Here is an 18,594-nt window from a genome sequence, read left to right on the forward strand (position 1 = left end):
CTAACTGATCCAAACCTGGACTAAGCAGAGCTTGCTCCCGAAAGGTAAAGAAGCAGCAAATCGGGGTTCAAGAGAGTCCAGTATTAAGATGACAAAGGTATTGAGAGCTCCAATGAGGAGGGGCAGTGTACAGATTTGAGCCACTAACATTTAAAGAAGCAGAGGGCAGACTATGCCCAAAACACAGTGGAAGCTAGGATTAAGTGACTTCTTTGATCTGTATTAGCTGTACTGTTGCTATACATAGAAAGGAAAAAAATAATGTAAAAAAAATGTGAAGATGGCTGTTAGTGCTTGTGCCTTAATGCTGAGGGGGAAGACTAAGAGTGGGGGTAATTAATGTGATGATTAAAAGATATCCCGTGGACTATTTTAAGGAGGCTGAATGGGGTGCATGAATATGAGAGAAGCATGAGTTGTAAGAATGAGGCAAATTTTCACTGAAAATAGTCTATCATCACTTTAACTTAATTCAAAATCCAGGAGCATTCTGAACATATAGTTGGTGATCCCAAGCCAAGGTCCAGCTTCTGATTGGAGTATCTATTGAGATACCTTGGTAACCAAATGGTGGGAGGGGGATGCTGACCTAATAACCATAGCAACATAGCTGGTAGAATTGGGAACTGGGCGTGGAGTAGGGTGGGGGTGTGTGGGGGGCTGCTTGTTTAATGAGAGTTTGAAAGACAAGGTTGAAGTGAAAATTCATGTGTGTGCTACTGAGGGTGATGTTTATGTTTATAAAGAAAATTAAAACAATGATACATTAACAGTGTGTAAGTAATAACTCCTATTCAGTGCCAGCTACAGAAAACAAAAAGGTCTCTATTGTGTGAGTGTCATGTAGGTCTAGGTGTTGAATGAAAGGTTTAAGAAATGGAAAATTGAAATAACAAAGACAGCTGAAAGGTAGTCTATTCCCTCAAGAGAGGGGAGTTAGCTGCTTACTAGCCAAACAGACTCTTTGTGAGCAAGCTATAAGAAAAAAAACTGTACTTGAAATAGTCAACGGTGACTGTGGAAGAGAGACGTGAAAAGAATGATCTGATTTATAATCTTTCAGTTAGGGATAAAATGCTTCTTATTTTATTTTTCTAGCTAGGTCAAGTCATAAGCAAAGGAATTCAGTGACTGAGGAGAGATTATGTTAGGTAGTTCTTATTTTTAGGTGTTCTATTATTGGTTTATATAAAGCTAGTATAATAGGTATAGGGGAGCGGTAAGCAGCTGGTGTCAGAGCTACCCAGGATTGGATGACAACATAACTCAGATGTCCAAATATTATTTTTATGTTTGAAGTCAGCACATGACAGCTGAGCTCAAGTTATTATTTCTGTCTTCATTTTACTACTACTACTACTACTATTTAGCATTTCTATAGCGCCACAAGGCACACGCAGCGCTGCACAAACATAGAAGAAAGACAGTCCCTGCTCAAAGAGCTTACAATCTAATAGACAAAAAATAAAGTAAGCAAATCAAATCAATTATTGTGTACAGGAAGGAGGAGGGTAGGTGGAGGCAGGTGGTTACAAGTGGTTACGAGTCAAAAGCAATGTTAAAGAGGTGGGCTTTCAGTCTAGATTTAAAGGTGGCCAAGGAAGGGGCAAGACGAAGGGGCTCAGGAAGTTTATTCCAGGCGTAGGGTGCAGCGAGACAGAAGGCGCGAAGTCTGGAGTTGGCAGTAGTGGAGAAGGGAACAGATAAGAAGGATTTATCCATGGAGCGGAGTGCACAGGAAGGGGTGTAGGGAAGGACGAGTGTGGAGAGATACTGGGGAGCAGCAGAGTGAGCACATTTATAGGTTAGTAGAAGAAGTTTGAACAGGATACGAAAATGGATAGGGAGCCAGTGAAGCGACTTGAGGAGAGGGGTAGTATGAGTAAAGCGACCCTGGCGGAAGACGAGACGGGCAGCAGAGTTTTGAACCGATTGGAGAGGGGAGAGGTGACTAAGTGGGAGGCCAGCAAGAAGCAGATTGCAGTAGTCTAAACGAGAGGTGACAAGGGTGTGGATGAGGGTTTTGTTGATTAAGAGAACAAAATGTTGCTATTTACCTGAGGTATTTCGGCAGGTGTTGACAAGAACTGAGAAGCTCTAGTCAAAACAAAGAGGTCACAAAATATCTAATTCAAAGCTAGTATAATTGAAAAAGAAAGTCTAAGGAAATGTGACGTACTTATCTGGTTGGTCTTTTTTGAGATATTTGAGGACTTAGGGGCCCTTTTAAATGTTAAGCATTTAGGGGTCCTTTTACTAAGGTGTGCTGAAAAGTGGCCTGCGCTGGTGTAGACGCATATATTGGACACATGCAGATTCATTTTTCAGCACAGCTGTAAAAAAGGCCTCTTTTTTTTGGCCGAAAATGGGCATGCGGCAGAATGAGAGTTGACGCATGTCCATTTTGGGCCTGAGACCTTACTGCCACCCATTGACTTAGCGGTAAGGTCTCATGCGTTAACTGGGTGGTAATTGTCAGCATGCATACAATGCCGATTACCACCCGGTTAGCGCCACGTGCCGGAAAATTTCCGGCGCACCTACTCGTTGCATGTACAAAATGAAATTACCGCCCTGGCCATGCAATTGGAGTGCATTTTGCACGCATAGGCGCCTACACGGCTTAATAAAAGGGCCCCTTAGGGATAGATTAGGAATGGATCATCAAATTGGATATTGTTTGGTCTTTGGATATTACCACAGCTTTTGATATGGTAAATAATTCGTTATTGTTGAAAAAATTGTCAATGTATGGAATTGGTGGAAAAGTGTTGCAATGGTTTCAATCTTTTTTTGTGTAACAGATCTTTTGTAGTTAAAATTGGTGATGAATTGACATCTTGTTATCAGATAAACTGAGGTGTACCACAGGGCTCTGCCCTATCTGCATTAGTATTTAATGTCTATATGGCTTCATTGGGTAAAGTTTTTCAAAGGTTGGGAGTCTTTTTCCGTATGTATGCTGATGATATTCAGTTTTACTTTCCCATTCCTAATGAAATTGAACAATTAGTTGGGATTTTTAGGATGTATCTGGATGCTATATCAGACTGGATGAAAGAGCATGGTTTATCATTACATTGTTTGAAAATAGAACTTATGTATATTGGCAAAATTTTTAATCCTTTATTGCCTACAATATTGAGACATTGAGATTTGGATTTACATGTGAAATCTGTGATTCAAAACTTGGGAGTATTGTTAGATTCTGATTTGGGTATGCAAACAGATAAATCACGTAATATCAACCTCTTTTTTTCAGTTGAGGGTTTTGAGTAGGGTAAAGAGAGTGGTTCTGGTGAACGATTTCTGTAGAATTCTGCAGAGCCTGGTATTATTGTGGTTAGATTATCATAATTCCCTTTATTTGGGTTTAAATTTATCTAAGATAAAGGCTCTGTAGATTGTTTAGAATGTGGCAGCTCATTTGCTAGTAGGATTGAAGAGGTTCAAGCATATCTCTCCTACACTGAAATGTTTGCATTGGCAGCCTGTACAGTTTAACGTACAATTCAAAATTCTAACTTTGTTATATCAACGTATATATGGTGAAGTTCCGCAATATCTTTTGAATTGTATGACTATGTATGAACCATGATGTGATTTACGATCTATGTCAATGAAATAGTTGATTGCTCCAATGTGTTGTTTTGCAGAAATTCGGAAGCTGGAGGACATTTGTGGAACCTCCTGCCAGGTTATTTAAGGCTCTGTGCTGAGTATAAACAGTTTAAGAAACCGCTTTTTTTATTTTGTGAAAGCTTTTACTGATGGATAGGTTTGAGCTTGTGTCTTTACTGGTTTCCCGTGACTTTTTCTTTTCTTTTTTAACATATATTGATGTAGATTTTTTATTTTATGTGCTTGTTTGTATGTTAAGTTTATTGATATCTGTTTTATTGTAACCTGCTTTGATCTTAAAGCGGGATACACATTTTTGAAAAATAAATAAGTAATAAATGGCACCCAAATTTAGGCACTGGGATGATCTGCACTAAGCTAGTGTTCTATGTAGCGTGTCCTTTATAGAATACTAGCCAAGTGCGCATTTCACGCCTAACTTTGGGCATGACCATTTATGCTTGCCAAAAGCTGGTGTAAATGCTCATAGCAGTTAGGCAAGCAAATGCAGGTATTCTAAATCATCATGCCTAATTTTTGGGAACATCCTTGACCTGCCTATGCCCCTCCCATGGCCACACCCCATTGGAGTTGCACGCTATGAAATTTAGGCGTGCATGCTATAGAATAGGGTGTTGGCCAGATCTGCACATAACTCGTAATTGCTGCCAATTAAATGTTTAACTCCAATAACTGATTGTTAGTGCTTAATTAACTAATTACTTTACACGTAGATCTGGGCTTAGCGCCCAAATATGGGCAACTTATATAGAATCTTGGATTTACTGTGGGGTAACTGCTAGCAAACAATCATATTAAGGGGCTTTGTGGTAGCAGTTATCACACACATTAAACTGTGCATTAATTACTTTTTGTGTTGGGGGCACGGCATAGGTGGAGAGTGGGCATGGAAGATGTTTGGTGGTTAGTACACTTCACTTACCATGCACTAACTAATGTGGGATTAATGCGGGACCACTTACTGCCTCCTAAATAGCAGTAAGCACTTCCGCAATAACTGAGAGCAGCTATGACATTAATGAGAATGTTAATGCATGACCTACAGTAGAAAATACAGAGAACGCCCCCAATAGTTGCTGCATTAAGGGGCCCTTTTACAAAGGGGTGTAGGCACTTATGCATGTCCAACGTGCATGTCCAATTGGCACTACCTCCTGGCTACTGCGTGCCCTGGGTGGTAATTCCATTTTTGACATGCATCCAAAACACGCATTAGAAAATATTTCCTATTTTCTACCACGCGGCGCTTACCCGGCAGTAATTGGCAGCTTACGTGCACCGACCCTTACGTGTGAAACCTTACCACTAAGTCAATGGATTGTGGTAAGGTCTCAGCCTAAAAATGGATGCCCGCTGGTTTTAATTTTGCCGCATGTCCATTTTCAGGCACAAAAAAATGGCTTTTTTCCAGGTGCGCTAGAAAATGGACTTGCACACGTCCAAAACACACACCTACACCAGTGCAGGCCACTTTTAGGCGTGCCTTAGTAAAAAGGCCCCTAAATTTGTAGCTACTGCATTGAAAAGTCATGCATTAAGCCGTGGTAACTGCAAATTTTATTTCAGCTTAATAAAAGGGCCCCTTAGTAAGCTTTTGAGAGAACCCTAAAAGAAAATTATTTGAAATTAATACTCACAAGATAATGTAACATCTACTTATCTTTTTGTATTTTATTCTATCAAACCAAAGTAAATCAAATTAGACCAGGGGTTCTCAACCTAGTCCTCGGGACACAAGCATCCAGCTTCTCCTACTTAAGTGCACAACTGTGGAACGCACTGCCAAAAGCAGCAAAAACTACGCTCGACCACCTTAATTTCCGGAAAGTACTAAAGACAGAACTGTTCAGAAGAGCATACCCCGCCGACCCAACATAAAATACCAGACACTTGTGACTCAATGTAACCAAGGACCGTAATGGATATTACCTGACTCTTCCTCCCCTCTCCCTCTCTAAGTTCTCCCACTTGTGCATACCTCACATGTACCTCATTCTACCACAATTCACTTTGTGGTAGAATTCAAACCATGTATTTGTTCAGACTGAAATCGGCTAACGCTGATAACGGCAATATGTAAGCCACATTGAGCCTGCAAAAAGGTGGGAAAATGTGGGATACAAATGCAACAAATAACTGAAACACCCTCACTGAATATGCATGAGATAGATCTGCATAGAATGTAAGTAGTGCATGCAAAGTTATCTCATGCATATTCATTGTGGATATCATGAAAACCTGACTGGCTGGGTGTGTCTCAAGGACTGGGTTGAGAACCTCTGATTTAGACCGTCTTTAATTCTCTCTACTTATTTATGTTTATGTTCATTTAGAATCTGAAATACCATTGTTTTTTGCACACAGATCAAAGTGGTCTCATAAAATCAAATATTCAATAGAAGGAATAGAAAGGAACACCAAAGAAATGATAGGATAGGAATCATTCATATCTCATACTTGATTAAAAGGATAAGAAAAGGGACAGTGTTCACGGTCCAAGGAATCAGTCAGTGTGGACAATGCTGCCACAACAGGGACATTCATTCCTGTGGGCGTAGTCAGGGGCCCCGAAAGACAATTAAAAAAAATCAGTTGTAAGATAAGTTTTAAATTTAGAGAATGAAAGTTCCTATCTTACGGGGGAGGGGGGAGAGAGATTATTCCAGAACTTGAGAGTCATGAAGAAAATAGCAGAGATCCTAGTAGATTTGAAATGGGCTTTTTTAGGAGAGGTGAGAACAAGACAGTGTAAATCAATGGATCTAAGTGAGTGAGTAGGGGTGTAGGAATAGTTAAGGAATAAAGATAAGATGGTGTGTAGGTAATGCACAACATTTTAAACCAGATGCATAGGTGGATGGGAAGCCAATGAAGTTTTGCCAACTGGGGAAAGGCATGGTCATATTTCCGGACTCTGCACAGAAGATGAGCAGCAGAGTTTTAGAGTGTTTGTAGATGATGTAGTTGAAGTTTTGAGATGCCTAAATAGACAGTGTTACAATAATCAATCTGTGAAATCAGGAACACATGAATTAATGTATGATGAGAAATCCAAGTAGTTATGGATATATTTAAGGTAGCACAAAAAAAAAAGCTTAACAGTCTGGGAAATTTGTTTCTCCAGTGTTAGCTCTGAATCGAAGATAATTCCTAAATATTGAAATGAGTCCTGTGCAAAAATAGGCAATTGAAAAGCAGATGAATGAGAGCCAGTGATCCAGCATGTAGTGGTTATGGCAGTATTGAGAACCAATTTATGGTAAAGTAACCAATGAGAAAAGTACATTTATGCAGTCCTGAAGGTGACCAAGTTCAGGGGAAATCAGGGAAGTAGGGAATATCAATAGAATGTCATCTGTGTAAAAGAAAAATGTTCTATTGAATTTTTGGATTAGTGTAGCTAGGGGCTCAAAAAGATATTAAGTAAGAGTGGTGAGAGGATGGAGCCTTGAGTCACCCTACAGGAGAGAGGGAAATTAGGTGAAGAAGAGGAAATTGTAGCGATGGAGAATGAACTGTCATGAAGATAAGAGGGAAACCATTCAAGGACAGTGCTAGACAGGCTAACTTGCTACAAGCCGAAGGCAGCCGATAGGTCAAGTGAGACCATGAGAATGACACCTGCATCAAGAAAAGAGTGTAGCTCACTAAGGAAGGCTGTGATGGTAGTCTCAGTATTATGGTGTGTATGGAAACTAGATTTGCAAGTGTGAAGTAGGGATAGTCGATCACACTGAGAGGTAAATTGAACAAAAACTTCCTTTTCAGTTAACTTAAATACAAAACAAAGATTTCAAGCAGGACAATAATTTTCCAGAAAGGTTGAGCCCAGGGATGGTTTCTTAAGAATGGGCTTGAGAGAGAGAGAGAGAGAGAGAGTGAGTGTGAGTGTGTGTGTGTGTGTGTGTGTGTGTGTGTGTGTGTGTGTGTGTGTGTGTGTGTGTGTACGGTATATATATATATATCACAAATTCTGTAAACAAGGAATAATCCATTAACTATTTCAAATTTATCAAATAAAACTGATAAATAATTTGAATTTGATCCAAGAAGAAGGCAGAGTATCAAGTGAGTAGGTAGTAATATTCATGGACTTAAGCCCTGTTAGATCATTAAGTGTTAGAATAGAGAAGCAATTCCAAGTTGATAAAGGAACAGTGGGTAGAGTAGATTGCAAAGATAGTGAATGAGGCAGTACCGCTGAATCAACAGGCACCTGACATATGGAGTTTTGCAAAGAGATAACCTTAGCAGAGAAATAGGATACAAGTAGAGTGGTGAGTGGAAACATACGTTGATGTTTAGTATCAGGTTGAGTGAGATGGGCAACTATAGAGAACAATATTTTTGCAGGATTTTTCGATTTGACAATGAGTTTGGAGAAATGTCTTTTTAGCAGATTTCAAATGAAAATTGTATGCTCTACTGCAAGACTTGAAAACTTGTAAACAGCTCTCAGAGTGGTACCTACACCAATGGCATTTGGCTTTACAGGTTTGATGCTTAAGAAAAACTAAGAATTGACTTTTGTGAAAACTGTTTCTCTAGGCAATACATCTAGGAAAAAGCGTCACAATTAGATTCATAGAAACCCTTTTCACAGGGCCAGCATGAGTCGGGAATGTGTGGCCTAGAGGTGGTTACAAAACAAGATTCAGATTCAATATTTGAATCTAAATTGGAATAGATTATGGATTTTGGTTTGCTAGAAACATGTTCCCTTTCAGCATGGAAAAGTGGAGACAACTAATGGCCTAGAGGTGGTTTACAATATGACTTCTGATTAGGTCATAGATTTGGCTATGGTACTTGTCAAACACTTATTCAACCTAAACTGCTTTAGAATCTTTATTTGCTCTTTCACGGTCATTTTGTACCTACATGCGCCTTGTTGTTCAGTTCACCTCCCTTTTGCAGAGGAGCATCCTCAGCCAGAATCACACCCTGTGCTCCCTATCGCCCCTGTCTGCTCACTGTGCTGCAGCCACCATAGGGGAGAGAACGGATGTGGAGTGATTTATATACCTCCATCTTCTTTGTGCCCTGTGTGGCTGCACCATCTGTACATTCTGGCATTCACATTTCCCTGAATGTTGCCTTTTTAGTGCCTCTGCCGTCCCTTGTAAGTCCTTTAACTACAACACATTCCCTTATCAAATGTAATCCAAGGTGATTTCTCATTCTCTTCCTGTCGTAACCTGGTTCCACTGGCTCTCTTGTTTTGAAAGCACATTGCATTCAACCCAGAGGTCAAAGAGTGTGCCCAACTACCATGTCATCTCTGTTGTACTTTAAATGCAATATTTAATATAAAATTCAATGCAGCCAATAAAATAAGTGTTCTCACAGTTCTGGTGGCCATAGGGTGTGTTCCCTAAATTGCTTCTTTAACTTTAGCTAACATTTTCATGTGGTGGTCACAAAAAAAAATCTGTGGGTGGCTGCATTTCAGAAACCCCGTATTAAACGTGTTAGAGAGACTCCCCATATATTCACAAAAATGCAGCACCCAAAAAAATCTGTTTTCAGCACCATAGCTTCCTACCCACTGATTAACTTAGTAGGCTATTTTGTGGTTTGAGTAGTTCTACCTACAATAAAAGAGCATTCATTAGTAGCAATTTTGCGCACATTAGATTAATTAAAAACTACAGAGTGCACATGAAAACCAAATTGGAACAAATGTGTCACCCCATTAACTCAGGTTATTTCTCCTCAAGGGGGTAAGATTTAGCTAGCTGCATCCATGTGTTGGTTTTTAGCCAATAAATGACAGAGAAAGCTTAAGGTTAATCCTACTTACATCTAACAGGTAGTGACATGAAGTGTGTGTGCGTGTGTGTGTGCGTGTGCATGCTATGCAGGTAGGGATCATTTACTGTGTGCGTGTGTGTGTGTGTGTGTGTGTGTGTGTTGTGCGTGTGCGTGTGTGTGTGCGTGTGCATGCTATGCAGGTAGGGATCATTTACTGTGTGTGTGTGTGTTGTGCGTGTGTGTGTGTGTGTGTGCGTGTGTGTGTGTTGTGCGTGTGCGTGTGTGTGTGCGTGTGCATGCTATGCAGGTAGGGATCATTTACTGTGTGCGTGTGTGTGTGTGTGTGTTGTGCGTGTGTGTGTGTGTGTGTGTGTTGTGCGTGTGCGTGTGTGTGTGCGTGTGCATGCTATGCAGGTAGGGATCATTTACTGTGTGCGTGTGTGTGTGTGTGTGTTGTGCGTGTGTGTGTGTGTGTGTGTGTGTTGTGCGTGTGTGTGTGCGTGTGCATGCTATGCAGGTAGGGATCATTTACTGTGTGCGTGTGTGTGTGTGTGTGTTGTGCGTGTGTGTGTGTGTGCGTGTGTGTGTGTGTGTTGTGCGTGTGCGTGTGTGTGTGCGTGTGCATGCTATGCAGGTAGGGATCATTTACTGTGTGCGTGTGTGTGTTGTGTGTTGTGTGTGTTGTGTGTGTTGTGTGTGTGCTATGCAGGTGGGGATCATTTACTGTAGGATTCTTTCACTTTATCATTTCTTCTAACTAGATTTCCTTTGTGACAAGGATACTGACAAATTAAATCTGCATATAATGAGTTGAAACTGCTATAAAGTATTTGGCCAAAACTTATTTATAGCCCTCCAGAACCCAAATAGGTCTGAAGCAATTGAAAGTGCATTTTTAAAACTGCAACTCAGCACTTGATAAGTGAAATGATTTTTTTTTTTAAGGACATTAAACTCACTGTAATAAACCTTTAACACCATTACAGAAGGCTGAATTTTCAAGATTATTTTTTATTTTTGATATAGCTCATATCTCACATTGGGAATGACATCTAAGTGGTTTACAGTAAAACAAGAAAAGATTCTATCTAAAGTAAAAGAGAAAAAAAAAAAGGAGAAACGAAATTACAAGAAGCAATTTAGAGAACTCACCCTGTGGCCACCAGAACTGTAAGAATTCTTATTTGATTGGCTGCATTAAATTTTATGTTAAATATAACATAAGTGTTATTGCAATGACATAGTCATTCCAAAAAAATAAAATAAAAGATGCTAAAGATTGTGATTGTGGGCACATGATTGATGCCAGCGTTTTCTTTCCAAAGTGCCTCTGTTGTAATTTCTTTTGATACTTCTTTTCAAATGTCCCCTTATTGACAGGTGTTAGAGTAAAGAAATAAAAGCACTCAATGATTGCTCTGTGGTCACATCCCTTCCCACCCTAAACTTGACTGATAGGTCCCTAGCTGCAGAGTTGTATACTAACTAAGTAAATGTAACTAGTTACTGTACTCAAGTAAAAGTTTTGTTACTTTTACTTCTAAAGGACAGGAAACATTTGTTACTTTTATAATTTCACCAATTTTTACTACCTTTACTCAGTTACTTCTGATGCTTGCAGTTACAAGTAAAAAGTAAAAGCAGAAGCAAGATATAAAGAGTTTATCATATCAAATTTACAGACTTAAATTCCTGCTACCATTTTGCATCAGAAGCATTTATTTGAAGCACTTTATGTAATATATATAAACATATTGTACAAGATCATAACTGCATTACTTGCAATTGCAGAACAAAAATTTTTTTACAAAGAGTAACCACCCCCACCCCCTCCACAAGGACTACCTTACCATGGAAGAAGGCACTCTGGGAGAGTCTGGAAGGAAGGGCAACTCCTGTTCAAGGGGCTAGAGGGAGACATACAGGACAACACACAAATTTTTAGCTTCTACTACATGGTCATTTTTGGCTAAAACCGAAAACATGACCGAAAATTAAAATAATTTTACTGCTGAAATGGAAACCGGGCAGAAAAAGGATTTGGGGCTGCTTTTGGTACCGTAACTGAAACTGGTTAACATCTCATGCATATTCATTTTGCTTAAGAACAGACTGGCTAGCTAGGTTCTTAGGACCAGGTTGAGAAGTACCATCTTAGTACATCTTTTCTCATCATATAAAAATTGGCAAAAATATTTGAACTGCTCTACAATAGTTTTAAAATCATGAATCATGCATCCATTCATGTCTTGATGGATAGTTGGACATCTTACCTTTTTGATTATTATCACAGTATTGGATCCAATAGTCTCTCTGCTTTATCCCCCTTTTTCCAAAAAATAACAGCTTGATTTTTCTCATCCTATTCTTTACATTTTTATTCAAAACAATTAAGTTAGCCCCTTTGAAGGAGATTCTATATATGGCACCTAAAAAATCAGCACTGAAATCAGTGCCAACTAAATGTATTCTAGAATATACTTAGTTGATATTTCAGTGCCAATATCTGCGCTCATTCATTTACACCAACAAAAGCCTGGTGTAAATCTCAGCACATAGATTTAGTCGCACTGGGCCATATTCTATAACTAGGCACCTAAATTTTGGAATGCCCATGAAACGCCCATTTCCCCACCTATAACAACAACCCTTTTTGCTTCAACATGTTAGAAGTTCGGCGCACATCATTACAGAATATGCTTAGCGAGCTGTGCACCTAAATTCTAATCAGTGGCAATTAGTGCTCGTTAAGTGCTGCTATCAGCGCTCATTAGCTTGTTAAGCCAATTAAGTTACGCATGGTGTTATAGAATCTGTTCCAATTTCGGCACCTAAATCTAAATGCACTATATAGAATCCGGGGGTTTGTGACAAATGCTCCCTGTATGCTTGTTTCTTCTTTTTTTATTTATTTATTTATTTATTTTAGAGTTAGTTACACATTCCTAACTCTTATTTTAAGAATCGTCTTAGAGTAAGACACAGAATTAATCAGCCTCCACCTAAATCCTTAATTTTAGAGCATCCATACTTTCCTCATCATTGTTTTCAGCAAAATAATTATTTCCAAGCACTTTAATAGTGCTTGGAAATAATTATTCTATCAATAGCTAACCTTTTTAAGGCCTGTCTTTTCTGATGAATTCTAACCGGGATGGAGCATTGTTCAAAGGGTCTGCCTTTCTGTGGGACAACCAAAGTGGTTTACATTTTATTATATGCCAGTACTTTCTCTGTCCCTGATTGGCTCATAATCTAAGTTTTTGCACCTGGGGCAATAGAGGGTTAAGTGACTCACCCAAGGTCACGAGGACACACAGTGGTACTTGAGCATAGTACCCAGCCCACTGTATTAACCAGTGGGCTATGCCACTGCACTCTACTCATCTTTAATTTAACGTTATAGTCCTAGAAAATATGACCCACCTAGCATCAATCATCCCAAATTACTCTAAAATAGCATTCAGGTCCATGCTCCAGTATGGAGTTCCTACTCCTGGACCTCTTCCAGATCCCTCTTGCTACCTATTACTGCCATAGTATGTTGCTCCCACCTCAGCACATAAGGAGCTGGCATAGAACCTGGATGTAGATAAAGGTAGCAGGTGATATCAATGCAGGACACCAGATGAACAGATGGATGCAGAAGATCCCTGGCAGGTTCCATCAGCAAGGATGGCTAGTAGAAAAACCTGAAATGGTGGTAATTCAGGTTGAATGGGGGGAAAAATGGCATTTCTTTATATAGTTCTGGTGGAGGCATTATCCTTGAAGATAAGCAAGGATATTAGAAAAAGTTCAAATAACAGCAATCAAAATGATAAAGGGGATGGAACTCCTCTCATATAAGGAAAGGTTAAAGAGGCTAGGGCTCTTCAGCTTCGAAAAGAGATGAATGAGGGGAGATATGATTGAGGTCTACAAAATCCTGAGTGGTGTATAATGAGCAGAAGTAAATTGATTTTTTTACTTATTCCAAAAGTACAAAGAATAGGGGGCACTTGAGGAAGTTACATGGAAATACTTTTAAAACAAATAGAAGGGAATATTTTTTCACTCAACAAATAGTTACACTCTGGAACTCTTTGCCAGAGGATGTAGAGAGGTGTGGTAGCCGTGTTAGTCCACGCTTAAGGTTATCAATAGAAATCAAACAAAATAAAACATGGAAAAGAAAATAAGATGATACCTTTTTAATTGGACATAACTTAATACATTTCTTGATTAGCTTTCGAAGGTTGCCCTTCTTCATCAGATCGGAAATAAGCAAATGTGGTAGCTGATAGTATATATAAGTGAAACATCCAAGCATTTCATTGACAGTCTAGCAGGGTGGGGGTGGGTAGGTGAGGGGAGGGTGATAAACAGAGAAATACAATTTTATGGTTTATAATGGGCTAGAAAACTTAACAAGGATCTGGGTTTTCTAGCCCATTATAAACCATAAAATTGTATTTCTCTGTTTATCACCCTCCTCTCACCTACCAACACCCATCCTGTTAGAATATCAATGAAATGCTTTGATGTCCCCATGCATACCCCCACCCTCCCACTCTGTCAGACTGTCAAAGTAATGCTTTGATGTTTCTCCCATATATACTATCTGCTACCACATTTGCTTATTTCCGATCTGACGAAGAAGGGCAACCTTCGAAAGCTAATCAAGAAATGTATTAAGTTATGCCCAATAAAAAAGGTATCATCTTATTTTCTTTTCCATGTTTTATTTTGTTTGATTTCTATTGATAACCAGAGGATGTAGAACCAGCAGTAAGCATATCTGGGTTTAAAAAAAAAAAGGTTTGGACAAATTCCTGGAGGAAAAGTCCATAGTCTGTTATTGAGACAGACATGGGGAAGCAACTGCTTGCCCTGGGATTAGTAGCATGGAATATTTCTACTAATTGGGTTTCTGCCAGGTACTTGTGACCTGGTTTGTCCACTGTTTGGAAAACAGGATACTGGGCTAGATGGACCATTGGTCTAACCCAGTATGGCTACTCTTTTGTTCTTATTTCCCTATGTTCTGAACATTCAGTCCTCAGAAACTTTATGTCCCTTAAGTTGCAGTTCTTGGAATTCAGTAAAGTCCCCAAATTCAGGCAACAGAGTGGTCAATTCAAACTGGTATCTGTACAAAAAGTACAGGACACAGGTTATGCAAATGACAACTAATAGTCCATTTCCAGCTGATGAGCAAATTCAGGCTAAAGTTCATTCTGCTTTGCCTTTGTTCTTTCAGGAAGTTGTCAAGCTAAGCTCTGTATTGCACCTATATACACAAGGGGCCTGAACCCCTTACAATGTAATAGTTAGAGCAGTAGGCTAAGAACCAAGAGAACTAGGTTCAAGTTCCACTGTGGCTCCTTGTTGCCCTGGCAAATCACTTGACCCTCCATTGCACCAGGTACAAAACTTTAGACTGAGTCCACTTGGGACAGAGAAAGTACTTGTATATAATGTATAAACCACTTTGGTTGTACCATACAAGGGTGGTATATCAAATGCATGACCCTTACCCTTACATGGAGAAGTACATGTAAAACTAGTCATTCTTGTTAACATTAATAGAATTCTTATTGATCGCTATTTTCCCAATTGGGTCCAATGTGGTGTACAAAATTAAAACAATAAAACTAATAAGATCTAAAAAACAAAACCCAATATCATGTGTACAAAATACATTGCCAACAAAAAGACTTGAATAAAAATTATAAAAATCAAAAAAAGATCTAATTAACCTTAGTTGTTTTCAACTGTACAAGGTTTTCCTAATGGCAAAGTGTTCACTGTCCTGAGGTCCTACCCTGACACTGCATAATCACATGACTTCAGCTTATTTAAGTGGCAATGTTTTGAATTTCAGTTACTCAATTCACTACCAAATTGCAATATCCCACCCCGCTAATCATCGTATCAACCCCTGAGAAAAGGGAATTCTATCATGTTGTACCTGTCATCTTTGTAACTTCTTTGTGGTGTTATTCTTTTTTCTAACATGCGTTCATGTTTTAGTGTACATTATTGAAAATTAAATAATGTATGTTGATCAAATCAATGCACATTAGTAAATCTAGCCTTTATGTTATCATCAATACCAAAAGATTATTGAGAGACATACAGTGAGACACTGCTTGCTCGGGTCTACAGACCAGCTCAGAATTGGAACTTTATGAAGTTTGGTTCTCTCGTGGAGAGTGTGTTTCTCTTTTCTAGGATTAAGAATCATGATATCAATATTTCTATTTCAACATAGCTTCTGATCAGTTATTGGCTACATTCAAAATGAGCAATACAAAATTCTGCAATGTGGCCTTTGAGATTTTGCAGCAGGTTTATAGAACTTAATATAGTATACAATATATGTGTTTGCATTAACATTTATGCCTGCTTTTGAATAAGCTTATTTTCTGCAGGATTTCTGATAGCATTTTATGAAGACACAAATGCATCTAAGTGTCTTTTGACAATAGACACCCTCTTATAAAATCGCCCTCTATGGAGGTAATTCTACAAATGGGCCTTCTTTTAGGTGCTCCAATGGGATTAGAGCCGTAGCTACAATGGCATCTGGGAACCCAGGTGCTGTTATACAATATTAGTGTAAGCTAGCACCAGGCTGCCTAAAATAATTCAGCCATAGATCTGGTGTAACTGCAGCAAGGGCACATGAAACTTCTAGTATTCTGTAAATTATGTATCTAAGGGACAACCTCACCCATGCTCCTCCCCTGTATAAGTCCCCCTTGCATTTAGGTACTATGCCACTTAGGTACCCCCTTACAGAAGAGTGCTTAGGGAGACTACTGACATTTAGGAGTAGCCTTGTGGTTAGCGCAGTGGCCCGAGAGCCTAGAGAACTGGGTTTGATTCCCACTGCAGCTAATTATGACTGTGGGCAAGTCACTTAATTTATTTTTATGTATTTATTTATTTATTGCATTTGTATCCCACATTTTCCCACCTCTTTGCAGGCTCAATGTGGCTTACAATACATCATGAATGGTGGAGAAGTATAAGAAATAAACATTTAGTATTACAGAAGGATCTTGGGTAGCATGATAGTAAAAAGCATGATATTAGTATAGCAAGCGTTATAAGACACCACTTAAACCTCCATTGCCCCAGGTACAAAATGAGATTACTGTATAGAATCTATAAACTGCTTTGATTGTAACCACAGAAAGGTGGTATGTCAAGTCCCATTCTCCTTATCTGCATATGTGTACACATGCACATCAGTGTCAGTATTCTATACATTCACATGCATAAATGTAAGCACCTTGTTATAGAATTTCACATCCTTGCCTCACTTCCTCTTTCCCTGGATGGCATTGTGTTACTCATTAGTAGCTCTGAACTGCACAATAACAGTTTCATTACTTGTTCTTGCAGTTAAACAGATATAGAAAATGATAACAGATAAAGAATATATGGCCTATGCAGTCTCCCCATTCCTACCATGTACTATCCCGTCCTCTCCTATGAGATCCTATGTGCTTGTCCCATGCTTTCTTGAATTCAGTTAAAATTTTCATCTTCACCAGGAGCAATTCCATGCATCCACAACCCTTCCCTAAAGGAATATTTCCTTAGATTATTCTTAAGCCTAACCCTGTTCACCTTCATCCTATACTCCCCTTAATCCAGTGCTTCCTTTCAATTGAAGAAAATGTTGTAAGCCTGAAAGGTTCAATGCTGAAAAACTGACCAGCCCTGCCAACAGATAGAGGGAGTTAGGTAACAGTGGCAGTTCTAGGAAGGATTCAGAGGAGAAATAGCAGTGAATGACTGACACTAACAGATGGCAAGGTACAGCTATATCTTCTGGCAACTATAACTCTATTAAACACATATCAATACACAAAGATAGTTAATACTAATTTTATTCAGTTCAGTACAGTAAGCTGCTAAGTAAGCTCAGCTCTGCTTTGAATCTTTGAAGAGGCAGACATGTGATCTATACACAACCGGTTAGGGTACAAGGTCATAGGACAGGCCTGACAATTACCAACATGCTCAGTGGTTCTTTGTAGCACCTTGCAAAAGTCCCAGTGCTGCCTTGTATGTGCCTTTCCAAATTACCAGACTAATATTCAAAAGGATTGATCTGGCTAACTTCAGTTAACCAGACACATTTTTGGTTTTAAAACTTTAACTCCGCTGACTGGATATATTTTGTGTATTGCTAAGGCTGAGATGATGATGATGAACCCTGGTCCTCGAATGTCCCAGACCTGGTTATCAGGAGAGCCAAACTATGCCAATTAATCTGCATCTTGGACTAAGGTTGCGTGAATTTCTCCCATGAATACCCATTGTGGAAATCCTGAAAGCCAGACTAGTTTGTAGGATTCTAGCACCAGAGTTAACCATCCTTGCACTTCAGCACACTGACAGGATCATGAGATCAGAACCTGAAATACTAAGGATGATCACAGGCAAAAGTTTTGGTTTGTCTTTGCAAAACATTTTGATTTTTTCCTCCCCCAATTTGCATTAATTATTTTAGGGCCCTGTTTAATAAGGTGCATTAGTGATTTTAGCGCATGCCAAAAATTAGTGTGTCTGTGTAGATGCCCATAAGAATATTATGGACATCTACATGGTTAGCACACACTAAAGACCAACACACCTCTACAGTGGCTTAGTAAACAGGGCACTTACTTTGTTCACATATTTGTGATGTTGAAATGTTTTTAACCTGACTAGAATGTTTTAATTTGCATATCAATTTGTAGGTTAATGCACATTAATTGATTTTGCACACATTAGAATTTTTAAGACACCAAATGTACACTAACCAATGTACATCCCTAAGGAATCCTGATAAAGCCTATGACATATAGCAAATCATTCATCTCTAGTTCCACTTCCAGGAGAATCTTCTCTTCATTTTATGTATTAATTACTGAGATATGAAAGATGAGTCTTTCTAACCCCCATCAATGTCAGTGATTATATGGCCTACACAGTCTGCCCATTCATACCATGTACTATCTCTTCAGCAGTGCTGCAGGAAGTGATGAGAAGGGAGCAAGCCTAGATCTCCCAAATCAGTACCAGGGCCGGTCCTAGGGTTTCTGGCGCCCTCCTGCAGCATATTAGTCGGCGCCCCTACCCATCACTATGGCTCTGCCCCTACAGTAGTCACACCCCTTTTACTAGCCATGGCATCATTGAAAATATTACACCTGT

This window comes from Microcaecilia unicolor, chromosome 2 (genome assembly GCF_901765095.1).
Source record: "Microcaecilia unicolor chromosome 2, aMicUni1.1, whole genome shotgun sequence".
Classification (NCBI taxonomy): domain Eukaryota; kingdom Metazoa; phylum Chordata; class Amphibia; order Gymnophiona; family Siphonopidae; genus Microcaecilia; species Microcaecilia unicolor.